At 43.5% G+C, this 27,838-nt stretch overlaps 1 pseudogene; it reads left to right on the top strand.

The window, feature by feature from the left end:
• LOC115619270 overlaps nt 1–26,919 on the top strand; it is a 40,832-nt pseudogene extending 13,913 nt beyond the window's left edge.
• Nucleotides 26,920–27,838: the final 919 nt, after the last annotated feature.

Here is a 27,838-nt window from a genome sequence, read left to right as displayed (position 1 = left end):
CCTGAGAGCAATGGGTGTTGGGACTTTCAAACATTGGCATATAGATTTACCAAAAGCCACCTGGTTGGTCAACAGTAGGGGATCTGCCAACAGGGCTGGCCCAGCCCCATCATAACTTTTATGTACTCTTGCGGGAGATAATGTTCCTGTGGTGCACATAAAGAATTTGTTGGGGAAGACAGTCTGGGTTATTCCTGCTTCAGGTAAAGGCAAACCCACTCGTGGGGTTGCTTTTGCTCAGGGACCTGGATATACTTGGTGGGTAATGCGGGAAGGTGGGGCAGTCCGATGTGTACCTCAAGGGGATTTGATTTTGGGGGAAAACATCCAACGAACTCAATTGTATGCTGTTGCCTGCTATATAACACTTTTGTAGCCCACCAGCTAGATATCTTCACGTCACCAGTGACTGACCCTGACTTCCCTCCGATCATCACCTCAACAAAGAATGAATTTTGAGGAAACCAGACGAGCTCAGCAGTGACCAGACGAGTTCCGCGGTGTCATCAGCAGGCAACAATCCAACACTACACACTGTCCCTCCTGCCCTGAAAGACTGTTACAAGAGATGGAGCCTGACATCATGGACTGGATGAATTCAGTAACTTTATAGGGATTGGTCCATGGACTAAGGAATGATATCTCTCTCTTTGTGTGGGTGTGGCTTTATATATATGTGTATATATGAGACAAAAGCAATGGTATATTGAATAATGTGGGATCTGAGCATGACATGAATGGTATGGAATAAGGGGTGGATACTGTCCTGGGTTCAGCTATAGCAGTCATTTTTTTCCTTCTTAGTAGCTGGTGCAGTGCTGTGTTTTTGACTTTCAGCCTGGGAACAACACTGATAACACCGATGTTTTAATTTGTTGCTAAGTAATATTTACTCTGACCAAGGACTTTCTCAGTCTCATGCTTTGCCAGGGAGGAGGGGAAGCCGGGAGGAAGCAGAGACAGGACACCTGACCCAAACTAGCCAAAGGGGTATTCCATACCATGGCATGTCATGCCCAGTATATAAATCGGGGGGAGTTACGTGGAAAGCCCAGATCGCTGCCTGGGTCAGGCTGGGTTTTGGTCGGCGGGTGGTGTGCAATTGTATCCTCTCCCTTTGTTATTTTCCTATCATTATTATTATTGGTGGTAGTAGTAGTGGTTTCGTATGGTACCTTAGTTACTGGACTCTTCTTATCTCAACCTGTGGGAGTTACATTCTTTTCATTCTCCTCCCCGTCCATCCGGGAGTGGGGGAAGGAAGAAGGCAGGGCGTGAGCGAGCGGCTGCATGGTTCTGAGTTACCGGCTGGTCTTAAACCACGACACTGTTGATTCTTCTTTTTTTTTAACAGTTCCATGTCATTATACTCTTTGGTCTGTACAGAATTTTGTTTTATACTGTGCAGTATTGCATTGCAGCTGCCTCTGTGTCTGTCTGTATGGTATGGCTGCTTGCTTGAGGCCTTATTTGGAAATTGTTTTTTTTGGCGTGGGGATTGGAATCTAGAACATTACAGAAACTGCTTGCTCAGCACCTTGCATAGAATACATGACCCTTTGTAACTGACTCAACAATATTTTGTGATCTTTTTTTTTAAATGCTTTTGCAGACATCATAAGTGCTTTGGAACAGGAAGTATAATCCTTAAGTGTGTTATAAATCACTTATCTATTTTGAACTTTGTGGCAATGATTATGAACTGCTGACTTCATTGCAGAGTTTGGTACTGATAAAATTTGGGCTGGCATTGATGCAGAGACATAGTTTTTTCAAAAGTAAATTTTTGCAGACCCTTGTAGCTAGTTAGGTCCCATGCTTTTTTTAATTTGAATTTGTCTTGTATTTATGGATTAGTTTAAAAATGGGGATAGCTGTGAGAACTTGAAGCAACACAAATCCCAGTGTTAGATAATTAAAGTAAATGTCACATTTAGCATTGATTTAGCATCCATTTTGGAATGTTAAGGGCAGTCATTTCCTGGAGTAAGCAAGTATTGATATTGGAGGCAACAGCCTGCTCTCTTGTCAGTGGTTTTGTGGATGAAGTCTTCCGTGGCTGCAGAAAGCCCTGGTCTGGCTTGTAGCCTGCATCTATAAGATGCCTTTCATGCTCTGGATGGCTCTGTCTGCAGGAGACTCTACTTAGGTTCCCAAATGAACTCCCAAATACTGTGTGCGAGGAAGCAGGTCGCAGAAGCCAGCTTTCCTCAAAGGTGTCCAGGGTATTGCAGCTTCTCTTTCTCCATTTTCTACGGAGTTGATCATAACCTTGATAATGAAGGATTGCTCTGTAAGAAACACCATTGTGTTGCTTTTACAGCCTTGTAAGAATAACTAGCGTGATAAGAAAAGATAAAGGGGAAGTTGGTAAATAGGTGGGAGGTTTCAGCCGAAACTCATCGTAGTCAGAATGATAAAAGGGTTAGAACAAGGCTTGATACTTGAAACCAAGCTCCCCGATGGGGGGGATGAGTTAGGTGACTATACCGTAAAACGGAACGTGTAAATAAGGGGAAGGGGCGCTTAAAGTACGGTAGTGGGAGATATAACCAGGGACAGACTTCATGTGGGTAACTTAGGCACCTCGGATAGGCTGCAAACCTTGGAGTACCTAGCCAACAGGGAAACAAGGGAAAAAATCATGGAAAGAAAGCTCTAGACAGAGGCTATGTTTTTCAGTTTGTTTTCTGGGTTTGGTAGTGAACAGTTTACTTTGTAGAGCAAAGGACATAGTCCATCTAAAAATACCCAAACAGCTCTTATCACTTTCAATGTGGTTTTGTTAGTGTTATCGTTATTATAGTCTTATAATGGTCTTACAGTTGTTATGTGCTTGCAGTATTTTTTGGTGTTGTCCCTAGTCAGTATACAGTGGAGAAATTGAATTTTGAGTAGCTGAAATTAATACGGCTAGTCCTATGTCTGTGGTACTGTCTTCACCTGTTTTATGTACAGGTTTGCCATAGAATGTCTTTTAATCTAAAACACAGTTTGTGAAGGACAGTGTCATACCATTACAACATGATGCTGCATGAAATGTTTTTTCCTGTCTCTCTGTTTCATTACTCCAGCTTGCAGGAAGATAATGCTTTCTCATTAGGAGAGTGAAAGCTCCTATTGGGTTTGTTAATTATCTTCGTTGTTTGCTGCAGCAAACTGCTTGCAGGCAGTGACAGAAGATAATCCAGATCTTCTTTCTTCATTTAATGCTTCTGCACAAGTATTGGAGACAGTGATGTTGTGTCCAGAGAGCACAATGAAGCACATCCTTCTGAGAACACTGATGGCAGGTATGATGCTTGAGGGCATTCACTGCTTTGTGATGGCAGCTAAAGGAGGGTGGGAAGGACAGAAGGCTTAGTCTTCTAAGCTATAGTCCGCTGATAGTCAAAGACTGTATAGGTGGTTCATGAGGTTATTTCTGCCTTTTGGGGTTGTGTTTTGTAGTGACCAGATATTTACAACTATTTTTAAAACTGTCTTAAATTCTTGATTCTGAATTCAGCATGATAACCCATTTTAACTATTCCTTTGGTTTTCAACAGTTAAATGAGTCAATTATAAGTAGTATAGGAATTGTTTTGATCTTAATAAGCGTAGATTTTTACCTCGGGTTCTCTATCTTGTGTTCTTTCTACTTCAAATGCTCAACCATGGTGATTTTTGATACTGGAGTGTAATAAATTAATTTTGAGAACCCTTAGAAAATGGTTCTCTCATGTGGATTTATTGTCACATGTAAAAAGTGGCACCAAGGTTGCTCCACATGAATATTCATTTTGCCAAGGTGAGTAGCTCCAGAGAGGATGCCTTTAGCACTGGAGCGTGGGGAAAAGACAGCATCCAGAAGTCTCTATCCTGACTGGCCAGAGCCGCCAAGGGAGCCTCAAGTCTTCATCAGGACTTGCCCAGGAGCCGGCAGCTCAGCTGATGTGAGAAGCTGACTCATAGGGGGCGGTGCCAGGAGGGACTGCTCCAGCCCTGAGTGGATAAAACACACCCTAGGGAGCGCTAACGACCAGGGCATGGCACAGCAGTTTGCATGGGCAGGTGAACCCGATGGTGAGCACTCAGGGCCAGGGCCCAGTCTGGGAGGGCTGCACCGGCTGCCCTGGTGGTGGCCAGTGTCGGCACCCAGACAGAGCTGATGAAAGGGGAGGCTGCAGCACAGACCTCGGAGTGTAGAAAGTGCCTTGACATGTCTCTTGAGGCAAGGGTGAACAGTGGACAGGGTTGTACACTGTGTGTCCTGGTGGAGGACCTCCTGCAGCAGGAGGTCTCAAGAGACTAAGAGACATCAGGGAAGCTGAGAGGGAGCTGGACTGCTGGCTCCAAGCCCAAACTGTGCAGGGGCCATAAGCGTCCCCCCTAGCACAAATACAAAAGAAGGAGGGCATTAATCCAGGAAACTGAGAACTTGTCATCAAAAAAAATGGAGGAACAACCAGTTGCTGCACCAATAAAGAAGATAGCTACTAGTGCATCCAGGAAAAAGTGGCAGGTCATAGTAGTAGGTGACTCTACTTTGAAAGGTATAGAGACACCCATCTGTCACCCTGCCCTGATCTCAAGGGAGGTGTGTTGGCTACCAGAGGCTTGGATCAGAGATGTCCCTCAGAGGCTTCCTAGTCTAGTAAGTCCTACTGACTATTACCCACTTCTAGTGGTCTGTGTGGGTGCCAGTGATATTGAAAGCAGTAGCCTGGGAAGCATTAAGAAGGACTACAGAGCCGTGGGAAAGGCGGTAAAGGGCTCTGGGGCTCAGACAGTTTTTCATCAATCCTCCAGGTCAAAGGGGAGGACCTTGTGTCCTGGGTTCAGCTGTAACAGTTATTTTTCTCCTTCTTAGTAGCTAGTGCAGTGCTGTTTTCGACTTTAGTCTGAGAACAATGCTGATAACACACCAATGTTTTAGTTGTTGCTAAGTAGTGCTTACCCTGATCAAGGACTTTTCAGTCTCTCATGCTCTGCCACTGAGGAGGGGCACAAGAAACCGGAAGGAAGCAGAGACAGGACACCTGACCCAAACTAGCCAAACGGGTATTCCATACCGCAGCACGTCATGCCCAGTATATAAACTGGGGGAAGTTACCCACAAGGCCCAGATCACTGCTCGGGTCGGGCTGGGTATCGGTCGGCAGGTGGTGAGCAATTGTATTGTGCGTCACGTGTTTATTTTTATTTTTTTTTCCCTTTTAGTTTTATATTCTCTCCTCTTTTTATTTCCCTTATTATTATTATTGGTGGTGGTAGTGGTAGTTTTGTATTATACTTTAGGTATTGGACTGTTCTTATCTCAACCTGTGGGATTTACATTCTTTCAGTTCTCCTTCCCATCCTTCCGGGAACGGGGGGAAGATGTGGGGGAGTGAGCGAGCGGCTGCGTGGTTCTGAGTTACCAGCTGGGCTTAAACCACGACACCTTGAAAAGGCAGATATGGCAGGTTAACAAATGGTTAGAAGGGTGGTGCCATAATAAGGGGGTTGGTTATTTAGAACATGGGATTCGATTTAGGAGGCCAGGTCTACTGGAGGCTGATGGGGCCAGTCTGACAAAGAAGGGGAAGAGCTGCTTTGGTAGGAGACTTGCCAGGCTGGTCAAGGCACCTTTTTGTTGGGGGAGGGGGGCATCAATCCATCCCAACCCTACCAGTCAGTTGCTAGCACCCGCAATGAATACTTGGAGCGATGCAGAGATATTTCAGCTGCTCCAGCCAATGAGTCGGCTTTATTTGGAGCTCAGCTCAGATGCCTCTATACAAACACCCGTAGTCTAGGGAATAAACAAGAGGAATTGGAGATGTGTGCATCGCTACAGGGATATGACATTGTTGGAATCACAATGTTGGGATGGCTCCTATGACTGGACTATTGGAATGGAAGGTTATAGGCTCTGTAGGAAAGACAGGCCAGGCAGACGAGGAGGGGGTGTAGCTGTTTATGTCAGTGATAAGCTGGAGAGTATGGAACTCTGACTGGGGACGAGTGATGAGCCAACAGAGAGCTTGTGGGTCAGGGTCAAAGGGAGAACAGCGATGGGGGACATTACTGTGGGGGTCTGCTACAGGCCACCCAATCACGAGGACTGTGTGGATGAAGCCCTCTATAGACAGATAGGAGCAGCCTCATGCTCGCAGGCCCTTGTCCTCATGGGGGACTTCAACCACCCCCATATCTGTTGGAGGGAAGGTATAGCCTAGCACAAGCAATCGAGGAGATATTCCTTTATTCTGTGGAAGACAACTTCCTCTTGCAAGTGATAGAGGAGCCAACAACGAGAGGTGCCATGCTTGACCTTGTGCTCACCAACAGGGAGGGGCTGGTGGGGAATGGGATGCTCCAAAGCAGTCTTGGCTGCAGCGATCATGAGATGGTAGAGTTTGAGGTCCTCAGGGCAGTGAGAAGAGCATGCAGCAAGCTCACTGCCCTGGACTTCAAGAGAGCAGACTTTGGCCTCTTCAGGAACCTGCTTATTAAGGTTCCATGGGATAAAGCCCTAGAGGGCAGGGGGGCCCAAGACTGCTGGTTGATATTCAAGGATCACCTGCTCCAAGCTCAGGAGTGTTGCATCCCGACTAGAAGGAAATTTGGCAGGAGGGCCAGGAGGCCTCCATGGATGGATAAGGAACTGATGAGAAAACTTAGAAGGAAAAAAGGAGCTTATAAAAGGTGAAAGTGAGGACAGGTAGCCTGGGAAGAATACAGGGACATTGTCCAGGAAACTAGGGATCAGGACAGGAAAGCTAAGGCCCAGATAGAATTGAGTCTGGCCAGGGATGTCAAGGGTAACAAGAAGGGCTTCTATAGGTATGGCGCCACCAAAACAACGTCTACAGATAGTGTGGGCTCTCTCCAGAAGGAAATGGGAGGTCTGGCTACCCTGGATTTGGAGAAGGCTGAGGTTCTTAATGACTTCTTTGCCTCAGTCTTCACCAGCAAGTGTTCTGACCATGCCACCCAAGTCTTGGAAGGCAGATGCAGGGACTGTGAGAATGAAGACCTTAGGAGGAGGACTGTAGGAGAGGGTCAGGTTCAAGTTCATCTTGGGAACCTGAATGTGCACAAGTCCATGGCACCTGATGAAATCGATCCGGGGGTCCTGAAGGAGCTGACAAATGAAGTTGCTAAGCCACTGTCCATCATATTTGAAAAATCATGTCAGTCAGGTGAAGTTCCCGATGACTGGAAAAAGGGAAATATAACCCCCATTATCAAGAAGGGGAAAATGGAAGACCCAGGGAACTACAGACCAGTCAGTCTCACCTCTGTGCCTGGCAAAATCTTGGAGCAGATTCTCCTGGAAAGCATGCTAAGGCACATGAAAAACAACAAGGTGGTTGGTGACAGCCAACATGGCTTCACTAAGGGGAAATCCTGCCTGACCAATTTGGTGGCCTTCTATGATGGGGCTACTGAACTGATGGATGGGGCAAAGCAGTTGAAATCATCTACCTGGACTTGTGCAAAGCATTCAACACTGTCCCACATGACATCCTTGTCTCTAAATTGGAGGGACATAAATTTGATGGATGGACCACCTGGTGGATAAAGAACTGGCTGGATGGCTGCACGCAGAGAGTTGTGGTCAACAGCTCAATGTCCAACTGGAGACAGGTAATGAGTGGTGTCCCTCAGGGGTCGGTGTTGGGGCTGGTCCTGTTCAGCATCTTTGTCGCCGACATGGACAGTGGGATTGGTGCACCCTCAGCAAGTTTTCTGACGACACCAAGCTATGTGGTTCGGTTGATAATGCTGGAGGGAAGGGATGCCATCCAGAGGGACTTTGTCATGCTTGTGAGGTGGGCCAGTGCCATCCTCATGAACTAGATGATTTTAAGATCCTTTCCAACCCTAACTATTCTACGATTCTATGATTCTCTCAGCCAGACATTCCTTATTCCCTATGTGTCAGCAAGTTAGAACAACTTGCTGTATTTTGCTACATTAGTTTAAAGTCATACACATTATTGTTAGCTTAAACCTATAATTTAAGCCTACACAAGCAACAGAAATTACTTAAATGAGTAAACCCCCATTCTTTTGATGCAGCCCAGGATACAGTTGGCTTTCTGGGCTGCGAGCGCACACTGAATCTGGCTCATGTTCAGTTTCTCATCAACCAACACCCCCAAGTCCTTCTTTGCAGGGCTGCTCTGAATCTCTTCTCCGCCCAACCTGTAGTTGTGCCTGTGATTCCATGAGTTCTGTAGCCTCATCATAGAAGGCCACCAAATTGGTCAGGCAGGATTTCCCCTTAGTGAAGCCATGTTGGCTGTCACCAACCACCTTGTTGTTTTTCATGTGCCTTAGCATGCTTTCCAGGAGAATCTGCTCCAAGATTTTGCCAGGCACAGAGGTGAGACTGACTGGTCTGTAGTTCCCTGGGTCTTCCATTTTCCCCTTCTTGAAAATGGGGTTATATTTCCCTTTTTCCAGTCATTGGATGGGGGAAGGAACATCATGGGACTGATAACTAAGGAGGCAGTAAACAAGAGCAAGGATGCTAGCCTTCACGATAACAGAGACTGGAACAGAACAGAAGCAAGGACATAGTAACTGCTAACTCAGCACTAGGACCTTGCGAACGTGTGCAAGCACTGAGATCAATCAGCAGACACAGTGAGGAAGACTATTGGCAGCCACCAGAGACCCCCACTCAGCTAGAAAGCGCATGCGTAATTAGAATGCAGGTATTAGAATTAATTCCCGGAAATCTCATAAATATGTAAATTTCCCAGAAAAGCTGCAAATATGCACGAGTATGCTAAATATATAGCTGCTGCCAGCAAGTGATGGGTGTGCTCTTCTTTGCGAAACAATTCGCGTGTGTGCCCAGCACTGTAATAAAGAATGCTGCTTTCTAAAACTCTAAATTGAGTCTTGGAGTGTTTCTCCAACCGACTTTTGCAGTAACACTTTTTTTTTTTATTGATACTACATGTGCCATCATTTAAGAACAAACAAAAAAGCACTTGTGGTGATATTTCCAAAAAAGTATTACAGCATATTCTTTGTTCAGTTAGTGTGGTCTGAGTGTTCATCTGATACAATATCGGTGTGAATCTTATTGCAGGATGGGGGCATCAATATTTTTTTAAGCAGATAAATCTTGTAGTTTTGATACTCTAAGTGTTGCAAAAGAAGGAGGAGCTCTGGCAAAAATTCAGATTTAGGCTGTTCAGAGTTCCACCTTTATGAGGGTTTTTTTGAGGAGAAAGGCAGGCTGTTATTCTGGGGGGAGTAGCAATTAGATATTCTGTATCTTCTGTGAACTCTGATACTGTTTTATAGCTTTTCTCCCAATTTTCATGAGAACAAGTGATTTCCAAATTTCGTAAAAAATTAATAAAAGAACCACCAAACAAAACTGACACCCCAAAACCCCCTCCAAAACCTGAAAACTTTAATTGCTGATAGAGTTTGTAAGCCTGATGCAAAAGTAATTGTGTAGGAGATAACTTTCTGAGTAAATCATTTAGGTTCTAATAAAATCCTCAGTAATACTCAGATATTCCCAATGGTGATTTTTTTTTTCTCTTACAGCACAAAGAATTTCTGCACCTAGTATATGAAGCTTCTTTCATAACTGCATTTCTCATCTCATGAGCTGTGATTCATAAGCTCTCCCCTTTAATTGGAAAATCTCTTGTGGATAAGCTGCATATTCTGCCATTCACTCAGTGTAATGTAAGGTTGATTGTGTTGTATTTCACTACAGTGCTTTACCCATTCATGGGCAGACATAAACATAGTCTGTAGAAATTAAGAGGAATCCAGAGTCAGCTGCTCATTTAATTTTCGAGTTATTTGAGGACTAAAATAGCTTTAGCCATTATGCTGAGTTTACAGAAACACTCAGCTTGCCACAGAACTGAGGGGAATAACCAGGCTGGCAAGAGATGTGTTCTACTGAATGCTGGCCAGCGTTTGGAAGCAGCAGAGTGCTCTTCCCTTAACGGGGACATGAGAGGGAAGCCAGGAGACTCCAACATTGCTCTCCAGTCTGTAGTTTGTAGGTTACCAGTGCTAGTTAAGATGGGATTGTCATCGGAAATGCTTCTGTATTTCCAAGAAAGTTACAAGAAGCCTGATCTTGGTTATGGGCTAATGTTCTAGAGCCTAGTTCCTGCTCTGCCCTGGTCACTCACTGTGAACACACAACTGTTGTCTTTGTTGTTGCTGAATTCCATGGTCAGTTCATATAGTTCTCATTTAGTTTTCAAAGGAGAGTTTTGCTTCGTTTTGTAAAGATGCAGATGGAATTTTTTTAAAAGAGACAAAAGACTGACTGACAGAGGGATGTCTGCTTTGTTTTCATGCTTGTTGCTGCTGTGTGTTGGTAAAGCATAAAAGACAACTGTTTTCTCATGCAAAGGCTATTAACTCCTTTACAGCATATTATGGCTGTAGAATTAATTGGATATTTACATAAGCAAAAGAAGATGCCTGTGTGATGAAGTTGCCACAGCCTGATGAGTTACTTTGCATTGGATAAACAGCAGTCCTCACCTTCAAAGAAATTCTTTTAAGCTGCTGGATGGTGCAGGTGAAATGCAGTTAGACCTTTCTTGCTTTAAGTGAATTAATTTACCTTTTACCACAGAAAATGTGCATGGCTGTTACTGCAGTTACTACAGGACCTAGATCTCATGCGCATCTGTGTTGTCAGAAAAAGTCACTTGGGGGTGAATGTGATGTGTTTTCAGTAGTTAAATATCCTGACCTATGTACGCAGGCAGAGCTTTCACCTGTCAGTGAGGAGGATCTGTCCAACCTGTAGACTTAGGACTTGCATAAACACCAATGTCACCAGTTAAAATATAACCAGGTTTAAAACAACTTTAGATAAATCAGTGTAAACCCTGCAGATATAGATCTATCAGTTTAAATATAAATGATGGGCTTAGCTTGTGCTTGTCAAGCCAGGTCTGCCTTTAGCCATGGACAGATTATTCACTTTACAGTAGCTGTGCCTGTTGGTGATACAGTCTCAACCCCTCTCACCAAGTCTGCCCTTGCAGATCTGCTAGTAGAGTAAATTATGTAAGTATAAACCTGTGGGAGAGGATGGAAACTATTTGATTATTGCCAAAGAGAAGTAACTGCTTGGCTGGAGAAGAAAGAGTTAAAGAAGCAGCAAAGTGCACTGTGTGATCAAGCAGAGCAACTCAGGTGGACAGAAGCAGGAGAACAGAAAGATAAGGAACTGGTTATTTTGGAACTGTTTGTGAAACGACGAGGAATGTTGAGGAAACAAAACTGTAAACCAGGAACTAAACATGATGTGATAAAAATGGCTTGGTATGGGAGTTGGAGCAATAGGCTAAAGATAGCTTTTGCTAGAATGGTATAAAAGTTAGAGCAATAGGCAATAAAGTGATTCGCTGCATGAAGATGCTTTGAGTCCGTGCCTTTCATACACCACATAAACCTAGTTCGGGTTTAATTTACTTAAAATAGGTTGCCCGAAAGGGGTAACAGAGATGATCTGGCTTGTTTTGGCTTGTTTTGCTGTCATCATTTCCTTTCAACTGGCCTTGCTGTGGAGACAGTAACATCTTCATCCAGCTCAGTTACAGCCCAGTCAGAGGACATCTGTCTGTGGCTTCAGTATTGCCAGAGAAAACAGTTGCCTAAAAGTTTAGTTAGTAAACAAGTTAAATTGGTGTATTTGCATGCTTGAATCTACCTCAAAAAGTTAAATGGTGCAATCTGAGTTAAAGTCTTAGTAAATGTTTTATGAAATGTTTCTTCTATACCTTTTTTTGATTTAAGTGCAGCATAGTTAATACCAGAGAATGAAGTACCTGTTTATGAAGAACCTCTCTCGTAAGAATACTTGTTGCCTGAGTGAATATAAAATAAATATTTTTTTAAATAAATCAATGTAAACAAAAGTAGTATAATATTTAGAACTGTGTCTTAATGGCAGTTGGTTTGTGTGGACTTCAGTAGAGCCCAAGAGCTTAAAGACTCCTAAACCAAGAAGTGGAGCCAAGTACAACCGAGAAGTAGGATACCTATTGCATGAGTGCTGTTACAAGTCTGTCTTCTGTTCTCAGATCCTTCTGATGATGAATGGGAAGAACTCTCCAGCAGTGATGAAAGCAACTTGTTTATGGAAAACTCGTACAATGAGGGGAGTGGGCTGCTAATGTCAACCCTATGCCTCTCTGATGTGGTTAACTCGGTGTTTCTGAACAATCTCATTCCAAAAAAGGTATTGTCTTTTGTTTCCAAGACATGGTACAGCCTTTCCCTTCTGCCTGATTTGTATACCAAGTTAGGCAAAGAAATGATCCAAATCCATCTGTAGAAAAGGAGTATTTTTTAAAATTTGTTTAGCTTCACTTTTTTTGGCCTGGAGGTGGAGCATCAATACATGAGCTGTTCATGTGTTTCAGAAATCTAGTAGTTTGCATTTGGGTTTTTTTTTTGGTTGGTTGTTGGGGTTTTTTTTTTTGGGGGGTGGGGTTTTCATCAATCAGACAAGCCATGAAGAAGATGGGATGTTTTCTTTTTAAGTGTGCTAACTAGCCTAAAGAGACATGGGAAAAAAGGGGAATCTAGCAGTCTTTCACGTTTTTTTGGTTTTTTCTTCTTTTTTAATCTTAAGCAATTATGGCAAAGGTGGTTGTTGCAAAAATCTCCAGAATGTACAGTAGGAAAGAGAGCAGCTGCCTTGTCTCCAGAATGTGCTTTATGCATATGATTGCATAGCTTTATTGAAAATATATTTGTAATAAGAAAATGTGCTAATGACTAAATATTGAAGCTGCTCAACTTCCTGTTATGGTGGTGGCTCGAGTTCAATAGAGAAGGCAATAAATTTCATTTTTCTAAAAATACTATTTTTGAATATCAGATATATCCTGGTAAATACTAGAATGTATCCACTGTAGTTCCTCCAAGGCACATTATTTCATAGGGACACTGTGATGGTTTCCCCATATATCTGCTGGTATCTGTATTATTGGATAGTTTAGTGTAGTTACTCGGCAGTTGGCATTTCCAGCTGCCTCCTGTAATCTTCTACATGAGATCAGCATCATTCCAATAATACTGTTGGAACATTTATGCTATGATCTCTCTGTTACTGACACTAGAGAAGTCGAACTGAGATTAAAAAAAAAGGCAAAAAACCCAAACCCTGGTTCAAAGCTGATGATCTGGTTCCCTGACAGGCTGCTTCATGCAGGCTATTCTGATAATCTGTTTTTGTTCTAAGGTCAGTAATGATGGCTCTTCAAAAAGCCTGACAATTCTAAAAATTGTCAGAAAAAATTTTTCCTAAGACAGTTCTGTTGAAGTCTAGCATATGCACGGGTCTCTTAGAAGCTTGAGAAGCTCACTTCCCTTCCTTCAGGCATCTTCATTCGTAGTCACAAATGTGATGTATGTAGTTCTGATTTGTTGTAGCATATACTATGACACTTTATTAATGCCTGAAAATGCATCTGCCTGCAAAACACACTTTTTTTGTCAATGTCATTAAAAGCATGTGATCAGTCTATGGGAACATTACTACTGAGTGCACAGTGCTTGAAAAACTAAAATACAGGAAATAAATATGAAGACATATACAAGGAAGTTCACCTAAAATATTTGTCTCGTGCTTGAAGAGCAGACTTCCAAGATTTCAGGGTCTACCTGTTATGCTTCTCAATAGTCAGTTCTTAGATGAAACTGGAGAAGTGGCTACCTGAAGACAGAGGGTGCTAATGAATTAGTTTAATGGCCCAGGTGCGTTTTTGTTACCATAATATTTTTTTAATAGTTAAATGCTGTGTAATGGAAACTGCCAGATAGAGTTGATAACATACCAACATGTGGTTAGAAGGAATTCTGTGGTTTACAGGGTGAAAAAGAGGCATAAAGATCTAGTTGCTTACATGGGAAGGGAGGAGATAGATATGCACGAAATAATCAAGAGGTTCTGCATCTGGAGTGGTCCAGAAAATAAGAACACATTGGGGGAAAAGAAAAAGCTTCAAGAAATGCAGAACATGCATTGAAGATGATGGCTGGTATCGATGAATTTGTAGTTAAGCAACAGTAATGCAGTGTTTGAGTCATACATTTCTGAAAGGTTATTAAACCACCGGAAAACATGTTCTTCATATGAATTGGCAGGAGTCCAGTGTTCTGGGTGCCTAAAAAGCCTGCTTAGAAAACAGAAGGAGTTAAAGTACACAGTCAGCTTCTGTAGCTTTCTTAGTTCCTGTATGACGGCTTCCATGCGATAACCAGTTTTCAAGCCTCTGTTCTGATGGCAGTGCTTTGTACCATACGTTAGGTCACACAAGTGTCTTAACCAGGGATATGCCTGAAAATGAGGACCAACTGTGTTCTAACCTGCAGATGCAATTAATACTGAATTCAAACAAATTGCTCTGGTTACAACCTACAAAGACCAGTCTCTGAAAATGTAGCTGTTTGCAGTACTACCTGCAGGAAAAATTAAGGAATTTGTATTTCTTTGCTTCTCATATCCTTCATCATACTGTTTAACTTTTGGCTCTGGGTTCAATTCTTTGACAGAACTTCCTAAAGACACAGAATTCCTAGAAGCCATAACTAGCACTTTAAGGGCTCTTCCACAAACAGTGGCATCAAAGTACATCTCCCAGGTAAAGGCTTTCAAACTCAAATGCTCTGGTAGGTGCAAATTCATGTGAGATTGTGCTGGAAAGTTTTTGAAACAAAACCATTTAAATGAAGTGCTAAATTTCAGTAAATGTGAACACTGAAAGAATAGATTTAATAGCATTCACTCTTTGTATTTTTCATAGACCTTACAGGAATACTTTTTTATGTATCTCTTCCTTAACATGTAAACAGATGAAAGGTATTTCAAAACCAAAATAGCAATAAGCCACAGGTGCTATCTTTAGGAGATGGATATAATGACAAGCTGTCCCGGGTTCAGCAGTAGCAATCATTTTTCTCCTTCTTAGTAGCTGGTGCAGTACTGTGTTTTCGACTTTAGTCTGGGAATAGTGCTGATAACACACCGATGTTTTTAGTTGTTGCTAAGTAATGTTTACTCCGACCAAGGACTTTCTCAGTCTCTTGCTCTGCCAGGGAGGAGGGGAAGCCGGGAGGAAGCAGAGACAGGACACCTGACCCAAACTAGCCAAAGGGGTATTCCATACCACAGCACGTCACGCCCAGTATAGAAACTGGGAGGAGTTTCCCAGAAGGGCCAGATCGCTGCTCGGGTCGGGCTGGGTATCGGTTGGCAGGTGGTGAGCAATTGTATTCTCTCCCCTTGTTATTCCCCTTATCGTTATTATTATTGGTGGTAGCAGTAGTGGTTTTGTATTATACCTTAGTTACTGGACTGTTCTTATCTCAACCTGTGGGAGTTAGATTTGAGGAGAGACGACAATGGACCCTACACGATTCAATGTGAATCAAGCAGAAGCCACTTTATTGTTCCCACGATCCCTTTATATACAGAGTTTTCTATCTCTACATGCAGTCACACGCCTTTTGGTTGGTAAAAGCCCTCTTGCACGAGGCAATCACGTGGCTCGGTAAGTGTCCTTATTGGATCACCTAATTCCTGGTGTTCTTCCCATGTATCTGACTGCAGATGTTTTCTTCCTCTTATCTTCTTCTTGGTATGCGGCTACGTGTTTAGAAGAAACTCTCTGATGGCTGGTTCACATCCTCTTATCTTCTTCTTGGTATGCGGCTGCATGCTTAGAAGATGCCCTCATATGGCTGGCTCATCACATGTCCACTGTCCTCCAAATACGACCCCACAGTTCCCCCTTTTTCTCTTTGAACCAGCCAAACTTTCTTCAAGGAATTAGTAATCATGTTAGACACTCCCTTTAAGATACAGGGAACGATTAACAATACAATCACAATTATTCTTAAAATTACAATGCCTTTTTTACAAAGATCTAAAAGCCATCCCATTATGCCCCAACCCCTTAACCACTTATCTGAACCTGAATTGACCACCGTTAGTTTGTTCATGTTGCCTTTTATCTCCTTGAGACTTTTATGAATTGACTCCGAATGGTCAGAGAGATTCATACAGCACATCCCTTCAAAATCCTCAAGCCCATGACCCTGTGCTAAAAGCAAAAATCAATTGCAGCTCTATTTTGCAAAACAGCGTGTCTTGTGCTATCTACATCATTAAGCATTTGCATAAGTTCTTCTGACGCTAAATTTATCTACTTTGCGGCCCAACACCCTAACTTAGTCATGTCTCCTCATGCTTTTGCTGCAGCTACTCCAGGTGCAAACAAGGAGACGATAACTCGAGACAGCACATCCCAAAATTGTACCTGATCATTACAATCGGGCCTCAGTTGTATCCTTGTTGACAAGTAATATTGAGCTCTAACTTAAACAATGTGTCATTTGACACATATCCCTTGAACCATTGTGACTGATAACCTTCTACCCCGCGCGTGCCCTAGAACTTCGACAATACCATCTGACCCCACAATACTCGCAAACACACAAACTCCAAGGCTCCCAAGTTCCACAGTTATGGCACGGAGTCCTTAGGTGCTGGGGTGTTTTCGGGTGGGTCATGCAACTTTTCTTGCCATGGCTTTACCCACTTGGCTGGTATCCATCTGGTTCCTGTATCTGTAACAACACATGCATATCCTCTTCCCCATGTGATTAACTTAAATGGTCCTTCCCAGGCCCCTGTTATCCCGTTTTTAATCATTACCTTACATTGTCTGCTCTTAACTTCTTCCAACCCTCCTTGTAGACCAGCCCTGTGTTTTACCATTGGTGGCACCAAGCTATCTTGCGGCAATCATAAAAAATTTAACACATATAGGACTTTGTTTAATCTATCTGTTGGTGATATAGTAATTTCTCTCCCTTTTTGTTTTTGAAGCAAACGCTTCAATGTCTGATTCATACATTTGACCATAGCCTGACCGGTAGGTGAATGGGGCATACCGGTCACGTGAGTAATGCCCCAGAGCTGGAAAAACGCTTGCATGGAATGAGCTACATAGCCAAGGCTGTTGTCAGTTTTGATTTCTCGTGGCACGCCAAGGGCCGCTATAGCCGAACGCATGTGACGCTGCACGTTTGCTAGATTCGCCAGTCTGAGCTGTAGCCCAAACTGCAAGAGAAAAACAATCCAAGCAGACATGCACATATTTTTGTTCACCGAATTCTGGGACATGCATAACATCCATTTGCCAAATTTCTAAAGGTCCAGTACCATGAGGATTGACTCCAGGAGCCAAGCCTCCGGGATACTGTTGACAATCGGGGCACGACTGGACAATGCCCCGGGCATCTGATTCAGACAGCCCGAATTGGCAGCGCAGTACTTTGGCTGACTGGTGGAAAAAATCATGAGACCGTCTGGCTTGCGCGAACCGGTCCGTTGAGGGAGCCGCCCATAGCGGCACTACCAGCTTGTCGGCTCTCCGGTTGCCTTCCGCTAAGCCTTCGATTATTCCTGTGTGACTCCGAATATGGGTGATAAAATATTCACATTGTCTTTCTGACAGCAATAGCCACAACCTCCGAAATAGTTTGTACAATACCTCATCGTTTATCTCTTTCAGCAATGCTCGTTCTATACGTGATACAACTCCTACTACATACAGTGAATCACAAACAACATTAACTGGTGTTGTCTTCCATCGAGCAACCATTTCTACCATGGCTTGCAACTCCAAATGCTGTGTGGAGCCTTGACAGTCTGTTAAAACTACATCATGCCATTGCCCGTTGGCCTGCCACGTGATGACAGCCTTTTGAGATCTTCCTCCTGCATCTGTAAAGACTGTAGCACTGTCTACCGGACGTGCAGAGTGTCTAGGTCACTCTTCTATTTGACAGGAATGTAGTACACTAAAAAAAACTTGTGTGGTGGATAGTGCACCTTTACTTCACCCGAATAATCCAGCAACGCCACTTGCAATAAAATACACTGGAGCAAAGCCCAAGCTAAATATTCTGCCACTAAAGGTATTATGATAAAAGATGGTTCTTTCCCTGCTATTTCAACAATTTGATTTCACCCCCTCATGATTAATTGTGCTAGCGCCTCCATTCGTGTTGTAACTGTCCGCTTTGACTGTGCCGATAAAAACACCCACTCTAATAACCGCAAAGGATCTCTTCCAGGAATCCATTGCAGTATTACAGCAAAAGGGTGCTGCTCACTATTGATTATTGCTAAACCTATCCCATAATCAGGGTTCCAGCGATGGGTGTAGGCTTTATTAACTTTTATGCTAATCTGCTGTAAAGCCTCTTTGGCCTCATTTGTCAATGTCCGGGGTGCGTTTGCACCACCTCCTCCCCTGAGTAACCTCATCAGAGGTGCCAACTCCTCGTTGGTAATACCGCATAGGTCCTTACCCAGTTTAAATCTCCTAACGATTTTTGTACATCATTCAAGGTGTGGATCTCCGTCCGGAGTTCCACCTTTTGAGGTCGAACAACTGCTTTGTTGATTTCCCAGCCAAGATACTTCCATACTTCTGTTTTTTGTATTTTTTCAGGGGCCAATTGTAGCCCGTTTGACTGCAACACATTTTGTAATTCAACAATCAATTGGTCTCCATTCAGCTGTTTTCCGGCTATCAAAATGTCATCCATGTAATGATAAATAAGCAAGTCTGGATGCGCTTCAGGTACCGGAGTAAGTGCCCAGGCCACGTAAACCTGGCACATGGTTGTTGAATTTTTCATGCCCTGCGGTAACACTACCCAGTGGTATCTTTTCATAGGTTCACTTTTGTTTACGCTCGGTACAGAAAAAGCAAATTTCTGATAATCTTCTGGATGCAGGGGAATGGTAAAAAAGCAATCTTTTAAATCGATAATTAAAATGTCCCAATTTTTCGGAATCATATTTGGGGAGAGTAATCCAGGCTGTAACGCCCCCATATCCTCCATGACCTCATTAATTTTCCTCAGATCATGCAATAGGCGCCATTTGCCGCTTCTCTTTGGAATTGTAAAAATTGGGGTATTCCAAGGGCTTGTGGTCAGTTTAATGTGACCTTTCTCTAATTGCTCCTGTCCCTTTCCAAAGCTAAAATTAAGGGATCTGGCAGAGCTCTCTTAATTCCACATTCCTTCTGCCACTCCTGCTGGTTTCTTAACGTGAAAAACATATCTGCATACATTACTTCGCTCTGTTGATATCCCATTATTAATTTTACACACACACACAAGGGATCCCACAAACACACTCCACACAACTACAATACCTAAAACACAAACAAAATCCAATTAGACAAACAGCTATTAAGGACACAATCACAACATACAGTGCAGCCTTAACCATATTATATCGTCAACACCAAAATCATTACCATGATAATCCACAAAACTAGGTCAAATACCAGCAAGTCACAAACAGAAACAAATCCAAATGTATACCAATCGAGCGCTAGCAGCCGGGTATACGCCTTTACCTACAAGATTTCTATATCTCGATTTACAGAAGGCTCCAAACAAAAGGTTAACCCACCAAAATCCAAACTTCAAACAGACTCCCGTGCAGGACGTCTCCTACGACTTACGGAATGTTAACCAAAACAAACCAATATTTACAAAAGAATACCTTCTTAAAGATGGTCCTTGTCTGCTCCTGCAGTGATCCGAGTGAGTCGAGGGGTCCCTCCGGGAAAATTCCCCAGGGGCCCCAGGGAGCCCTGTTCTCAGCGGGTCCTGCAGCCGAGCAGAGAGGGTCCCATCTGGGTCGCCAAATTGATTCGTAGAACTCGTTAAGAACTTGCCAACTTAATTAGTTCGGTAACACTGCTGGCATAAATGAGTGATTTCTCCTTGTCCTTCTACTTATCAGTTAACTTCGCTACATCACCTCCTGAACATCTGCTTAGTTTCAGCTACTCCTTAGCTACAATCCTGTTTTGGTTACAATAAATTTTATGTGAAGGTCATAAGGTTCCAAAACTATGTCAGCTACAACGATTCATCTTAGACAAGGACCCTTATTGTGTTCTTTTGGTCGGGCCTTTTTTTAGGTTTGGAAAGTTTTGTTGTTATATACAAAGCCACCAAGCTTAAAGTTACTTAGAACTAAATTTTCTTATTTACAAAAGATTATATTGCATTTTGTACTTCCTTGTCTCAAATCCCCCTTTTTTCTATCCTTTTGCAAATTCTTTTGCAATTTTTTTTTTTTTTTTTTTTTCCCCCCACTAACGCATTCTGAATAATCCCTCTCCATCGTCCTGTTGGGTCCCCGTCAGTTTTAGCAGTTTCATCTCTCGCCTCCCCCCACCCCCTGGAGCTTCCCGCAGCTTCGCCTCTCGCCTCCCCCCACCCCCTGGAGTTTCCCGCAGCTTGCTATCATGCCCTCCTCCTCCCCCTGTGTTCTTCTCGAGCGATCTTATCTCTTTCCAAGTCCTCCAACTTTCAAAGTAGTTTCTGCACCCAGTCCGGTTCCCTGTGGGGCTCGAGCGTGGATGATTTTCGCAGAGACGTTGGTGGGGGAGGCATGGACGGAGGGAGAGGTGGAAAAAGCGATGGCTGGCTCTTGGAGTGAGACGGGTCGGGTGGGACGGGCGGTGGCTCTCCCCTGGGTGGCTTTTCTATGCAAGGGTCGGGAGGCAGCGGTACGGACCAGGATTCATTCACTTCCATCTCCTCATTTTTCCAGGGATCCACCTCGTCCTCTGTCAGAGGTGCCGACGGGGCAGCGGGGGAAGGGACAGGGAGCCGATCGAAAACTTTGATCTTAGGCTATGGGGGCTGTAAAGCTATAAAAGCTCTGGCAGCAGCTGATCACACTGCCCTCATTGCTTGAAGGGTCATTAGAATCAGCTTCCAAGTTGTTGCTAGTCCCTTAGCTTCTTTGTTGCTGTCGCTTATGGCATCCCATAACCATTCCCCAACCTTTTCCCAAGTTTCGACCTTAAAAGCAGCCTGTGGATCTGGGGGGAACCTGTTCTCTCGGCACCATATTAGTAATTTTCAGAGCACAAGCTCATAGTGTTTAATTCCTCTCTTAGAGAGTATATGTAGGAGCAGTTTCACAATCGCACTTTCTTCCTTTGTTACACTCTGCCCCATCTCTTATTACTGGCTGCTCACCTCCAAGGGTGTCCCGTTGCAACGTACATTCTTTTTCTTCACGGACCGTCCTCCGATCCATCCCGACTCCAGTCCCGCTGGCTCGGCTCTCCAGCCGGTCCTCTCCTTCGGGGTTGCTCCCGGTACTATCGTATGACGATCACGTCGGGGTCACCAACTGAGGAGAGACGACAATGGACCCTACACGTTTCAATGTGAATCAAGCAGAAGCCACTTTATTGTTCCCACGATCCCTTTATATACAGAGTTTTCTATCTCTACATGCGGTCACGTGCCTTTTGATTGGTAAAAGCCCTCTTGCACGAGGCAATCACGTGGCTCGGTAAGTGTCCTTATTGGATCACCTAATTCCTGGTGTTCTTCCCATGTATCTGACTGCAGATGTTTTCTTCCTCTTATCTTCTTCTTGGTATGCGGCTACGTGTTTAGAAGAAACTCTCTGATGGCTGGTTCACATCCTCTTATCTTCTTCTTGGTATGCGGCTGCATGCTTAGAAGATGCCCTCATATGGCTGGCTCATCACATGTCCACTGTCCTTCAAATACGACCCCACATAGATTCTTTTGATTCTCCTCCCCGTCCCTCTGGGAGCAGGGGGAGGAAGAAGGGGGGTAGTGAGCGAGCAGCTGCATGGTTCTGAGTTATCGGCGGGGCTTAAACCACAACACAAGCATTTAGTAAATTAGCACCTAGAAATGTGGATTCTTTATTTCCTGAGTCATCCAGTTGAATCTGGTTGTCTTTCTAAAATCTTGGTTGGACATGAATTAATGAACTAAATATAGGAATGAAGCATAATATTTTATTATACAAGATGTAATACTAGATGTTCTCTGGTCCTTTCTGGCTGTAAACTGAAAAATGAGATTCTATACTATAAGTTGTAATGAGTTGGAAAATAAGTATTGAGCTAGGTAAATTTATGAAAATCCCTTTAGGCTCAGAACTGTTTCCTTCAGCTTCATGACATCCTTGGTTATGTTCTGGAAGAAACACCTTAAGAACTTGAAAGGGAGAGTTTAACTGTTTTCTTGCTAATTACATTTTCAAAATTCATGTAGTTTTCATAATACAGGAGTCTCTGCAAATTATCTAAATGTCATATTTGAAAATTTCCATGGAAATGTAAATGTGTCTGTCGTCTTCCCCCCCTCCGGAGCAGCTATTGGCTTTATGTGAAGCTAGTATTCAGAGCAGCAATGCCAGTGTTAGAGTGAATGTAGTGAGCATCCTTCGAATTTCTGGCAGCATCCTGGCAAAATGACAAGATACAGCTGAAACACTAAAAGTAAAAAAGCAAAATTGGCATTGCAAGCCTAAACCAGTTTTGATACTTCTTTCAATTTTCCTAAGCATTGCTGGAAAAACAGATTTTTCTTTCTTATTTCAGATGATTGGAAAATTTCTTCTTGACGTTGCTATGAAGGAGTCTTCTCTTGTGGTAACAGGGGAAGCCTTGGATGCACTTTTTGATGTATTTGCAGATGGTAAAGAAGCAGAAAAGGTGGCGGTACAGATCAAGTTGCTTCCAGCACTGAAAGAATTTCAGCCAGTGTTCAAAATGAGGGTATGCATCAAATGCAGCCAGCTCAGGGTCTCAACACACAGCGTGTGGGTTAAAGCTTTAAGCAGGAATGTATGGCTTTATAAGATGACCAGAAAAAAGCCCAAACAACAACCCCAAATAATTGAATTCCTGATATTCCTCTTTAGAGGAAAGCAAATACAATGGAAGTTCATGGAACCATCAAGATAACAGCACAGCATCTGCATTGCAACATCTGCATTATCGATGTCCAAATCACTGTATTGTTCTGAAATCCTTGTAAAAAAAGTCCTGCAGATGTCTCTGGAGGGGAACAGCTAAATTACTGGGAGAGAAGTCCCTTCTAAAGTTACATCTTCTGGTTTTAACTTGCTGTAGTTGCCAGTGGACATTTTTGTTCCGGTGCACTGTTGTGGTCGTGATTGGCACTTCTTGTTCTTCGACCTTCAGCAACCCCACAACAGAAGGATCCTCTGAGAGACCAGGCAAGGTGGACAGCTTCTTAATTTCCTCCATCTCCAAGGCAGCAATACCAAAAGCCCATCGATATCTTTTTGGGTCTTTGAAGTACCCTCTCCTGAGATAGTCTATGCCAAGGATGCATGGAGCCCCTGGACCAGTCAGAATAGGATGCATTTGCCACTTCCTCCCAGTCAGGCTGATTTCAGCCTCCAGTACAGTTAACTTTTGGGATCCTCCTGTCACTCCAGAAATATAAATGGGTTCCACCCCTTGATACCTTGATGGCATCAGGGTGCACCGTGCACCGGTATCTACTAGAGCCTTATACTCCTGTGGGACTGATGTGCCAGGCCATCTGATCCAGACAGTCCAGTAATCCTGATTGTCCCTCTCCTCCACCTGGCTGGAGGCAGGGCCCCTCTAATAGTGATCATAAGATTGTCCACTTATGTCTTGTAGAAAGGCATTAGTATTGCTTATCAAAGGAGCTGGAGTAAAATCAGCTCTTCCTCTCCATCTGAGAAATTGCTCACCAGAGACTGGAGCAGCAGCTTTTCTGGGAGGATCATCCTTGTCCATTGTTCTCCTCTTCAGTTCACGCACCCGTTGCTCCAGAACTGAGGTAGGTTTTCCATCCCACTTTCTCATGTCTTCTCCGTGATCCCGCAGGTAAAACCATAGGGTGGCCCATGGCATGTGCCTCGTATATCTTCTCTCTCAAGCAGTAGGGCACCTTCTGTTAATAGCTGAGACATGGGTTGGTGCACGTGGGGAGCTGGATAGATTGGATAGATCATCTCTCAATTGTTTGAACTCCTGGGACAGTTTTTCCACAGCTGAAATGTTGGAAGGGGTGAGATTGTCTTCGAACTCTCGGAGTTGACGATTCAGTTCATCCACTGTTGGTGGTGCTGCCTCACTCCATGTCATTGATGACAATGTGTGGGCATATGATGATGGCGCACTCCATGTAAGTTTCCGCCACATGGGTCATGTACATTCAACTTCATCCTGATCTACAGGTGCATTCCCAGCATCTGGCCTACGATAGATCATCTCTGGAATGGCTGATTCCCTCAGGGACTGGATGCCTCTCTCTATCGTGGTCCAGTTGGCTGAGCAACTCATAATATCGTCCTTGTAGGGAAACCTTTCCTTCACAGCTGCCAAGAGCTGCCTCCAAAGGCTGAGGGCTCGTTTCTCTTTTGCAATCACTTTGTCAGTTCCCCCTTCCCTAGCAAGTGATCCCAGCTGCTTGTCTTCCCTGCTTTCTAGTTCGTGACCATCAGCCCCATTGTCCAGCATCGGAGCAACCCGGTGACGATGTGCTCTCCTGGAAGATGGGTGCAAACTTTTCACATATTCCGCAGCACGGTCGAGGTCTGGGATCTAGAAGTCACCTCTTCTTCCTCCTCTTCCTCTGATTCCTGTATTAATAACCGTTGTTCATATGGTGTCCCCTGTAGTAAGTGCATTGGATCTTCATCTTTCTTCACTTCACGGGTTGCTCTTTGTGCCTCTCGTTTGCTTTTCCCCTTTGTTACAGGGGCATCTGATATTGTCACAGATTGGCCATTTGGTTTAGCTGCAGTGTCTGTCACTGTGGTTGGAGTGGCTGCAGTGTCTGTTGTCAGGGTTGGTGTAGCTGTTGTGCTTGAGGGTTGAATAGCTATGTTGTCTCTTGCTTTCCTATCAAATCCAGAGACATTTTTTTCCCTTTCAATGTGCTGGATAGTGTTGAGCAGGGCTCTGTAGGCATAGGTCAAGCCCCAGTATGTTGCAGAAAGTTGTCCTTTTTTGGTATTGCCAGAATGACAGCACACTTTGTGTAAGTGTTCTGATAATATTTCCGGATTTTGCACTTGTTCAGGGGTGAAGTTCCAAAGCACTGGGGGGGCCCACTGGCCTAGATACTTGCCCATACGATCCCACACACCCTGCCACTCATGACTGTCCAGCCTCGGGGTAAATCTCTTGGTGGTCCTCCTATATCATAGTCTAACCCTAGACAAGACCCTAACCTGACCCTGCTTAACTTTCGAGATCAGACGAAATAGGGTGTTCTCAGGGTGGGATGGCCGTGGGTAAAACACACGCCATATGTGTAGCAACAGGCTGATCCCCAGCACAATCAGCAGGCAGGTTTCAAGGGTATTCAAAGGCCATCCAACACCTTTAGAATTCTCAAATGCTGCTGTAAATAGCCTGGTGGGGGAGCGGAGGGTGTGAGGGAATGTCTCCTTCATAGGTTGACCCCCAGAGGAGAAAAAAAATTATTTGTAATTGCTAAAAAATTCCATTATATGTCTCCCAAAGTATAGAGATGATGACCACACTGGGAACATAAGCCAGACCAGTTTCATGATCAATGAGTGTATTGTATTAGAAGTCCTTACCATGAAGTACTGTGAAACAATAACCTTAGCCCAGGCCCCCCAGCTGATAAGCACTAAAACAGCAAATACTGGCTGTAAGTAAGGTACAACATGCTGAAACTCCGAGACCATGCGCAACAACTCTGAGAGCCAGTAAATCAACATTGTGACAAGTGACTATTAATCCGAAACAATCAATGCTTGTCACAAATAATACAATTAGACACGCTTTGGTCAGATTTGTCGTTATCTGAAGTCTTCGAGACCCATGTTGGGCGCCAAAAATCACTGTCATAGTTTAAGCCAAGCCGGTAACACAGAACCACACAGCCGCTCGCTCACTCCCCCCTTCTTTCTCCCCTCACTCCCGGAGGGATGAGGAGGAGAACCAAAAGAATGTAACTCCCACAGTTTGAGATAAGAACAGTCCAGTAACTAAGGTATAATACAAAACCACTACTACCACCACCACTAATAATAATGATAAGGGAAATAACAAGGGGAGAGGATACAATTGGTCACCACTCGCCGACCGATACCCAGCCCGACCCGAGCAGCCATCTGGCCCTTCTGGGTAACTCCCCCCAGTTCATATACTGGGCATGATGTGCTGTGGTATGGAATACCCCTTTGGCCAGTTTGGGTCAGGTGTCCTGTCTCTGCTTCCTCCCAGCTTCCCCTCCTCCCTAGCAAAGCATGTGACTGAGAAAGTCCTTGATCAGAGTAAACATTACTTAGCAACAACTAAAAACATCGGTGTGTTATCAGCACTTTTCTCAGACTAAAGTTGAAAACACAGCACTGCACCAGCTACTAAGAAGGAGAAAAATAACTGCTACAACTGAACCCAGGACACTGTATTTTCAAGAATCACAAGGCAAAAATTCTAAAATGTAATTTTAGGTACATCCTTGTCTTAAGTAGATAGTGACCTTTGGTATGTTGTTTCTTTAGTCAGAGGAAGCCTGTGGATTGACTTTCATAGTCTTAAAGCTAAGCACTATACACACAAAATACATAACTTACAGTGCTACACTTGTTTGTTTAGTTATGTGCAAGGCCTTTCATATAAAAAGCTGCAGAAAATAAGTGTATGTTTCAGATTTGTGGGTTAAATAGCATGCTAACAATGGTCTAGTTTAAAGCAGAGATGTATTGTGTCAACTGACTTGCAGAAATAATTGCTAGCTACGCATGTGCACATGTGAACATGTTGGAGTTCTCAAGAGGTATCCGTAGCATGTCTTTATAGAAGACCTGTATGCATTACTGTAAACTTTAAGTGATATAATAGGAGAAACTTCTCCATTAATTGTGTACTTTTTGGTTTTGCAGATGCAAAAAGAAGGCAAAGGACAAGATAGTACTGATCAGCTGTGTGTTCTTAACAATGTGAAATGGATTTGAGAATATTCATTGCATATCACGAGACACTAGGGAAAAGCCCAACTTGAAAGATCGAGGAACTTTAAACTAAGGTTTCCCTTATTGAATAACATTTTCCAAAATTATAACTGTTTTGAACTTATAAAATTTATCAAGCAGAACAGTTTTGCTTTCATGTTAAAAACAGCATACTTTTTGAGATATTAAGTGTTAGCAGTGATGAGAATGTGCTCTTGCAGTCCTGAGGTCTGTACATAGCACCACTGTCCTTGTTTAGAAATCCTCATGTGTCTTGGTGGAAAAGTATAATTGCATGAAAAAGTAATTTAGGAATGTTCTCAGTTATGTGCCAGATCAAGAAAAAAAATTTAAAAGCTCAAGATATTTTTCAGGGAATCGAGCAGTGGCAAAATATTCATATTTGCTATTTGCTCTCACCTATTTCTAGAATTGCACAGGCAGTTGCAGCAAACTTCCCAAGAGAAGTGTGTGACAAGTGTGTAGATTACTGCCAGCACTTGGATCTTTTACTTCGTGAGCTTTATCAAAAACTGTTTCAGATTCATTTATGATAAATTCAGTATGATACCTTTCTGCTGTGGAAATCAGTGTAAGAGGATCCTACATTTATACACAGCTCCCTGTTTTTACTTTTATTTTGATTGGTATTTCTGAAAATCAAGTCTCCTGACTTCCTTCTTTCCTACATCAGGATGAATTTGAATTCAGGGAAGTAGTAAACCTAATAAAAAGTTGGGTATTTTTATACTGAGGTGTTGTCCTGGGTTCAGCTATAGCAGTCATTTTTCTCTTTCTTAGTAGCTGGTGCAGTGCTGTGTTTTTGACCTTCAGCCTGGGAACAACGCTGATAACACTGATGTTTTTAGTTGTTGCTAAGGAATGTTTACTCCGACCAAGGACTTTCTCAGTCTCATGCTTTGCCAGGGAGGAGGGGAAGCCGAGAGGAAACAGAGACAGGACACCTGA

This window comes from Strigops habroptila, chromosome W (genome assembly GCF_004027225.2).
Source record: "Strigops habroptila isolate Jane chromosome W, bStrHab1.2.pri, whole genome shotgun sequence".
Taxonomy (NCBI): domain Eukaryota; kingdom Metazoa; phylum Chordata; class Aves; order Psittaciformes; family Psittacidae; genus Strigops; species Strigops habroptila.
The sequence above is the reverse complement of the archived record's forward strand: the minus strand, read 5'-3'. Positions and strand labels throughout refer to the sequence as shown.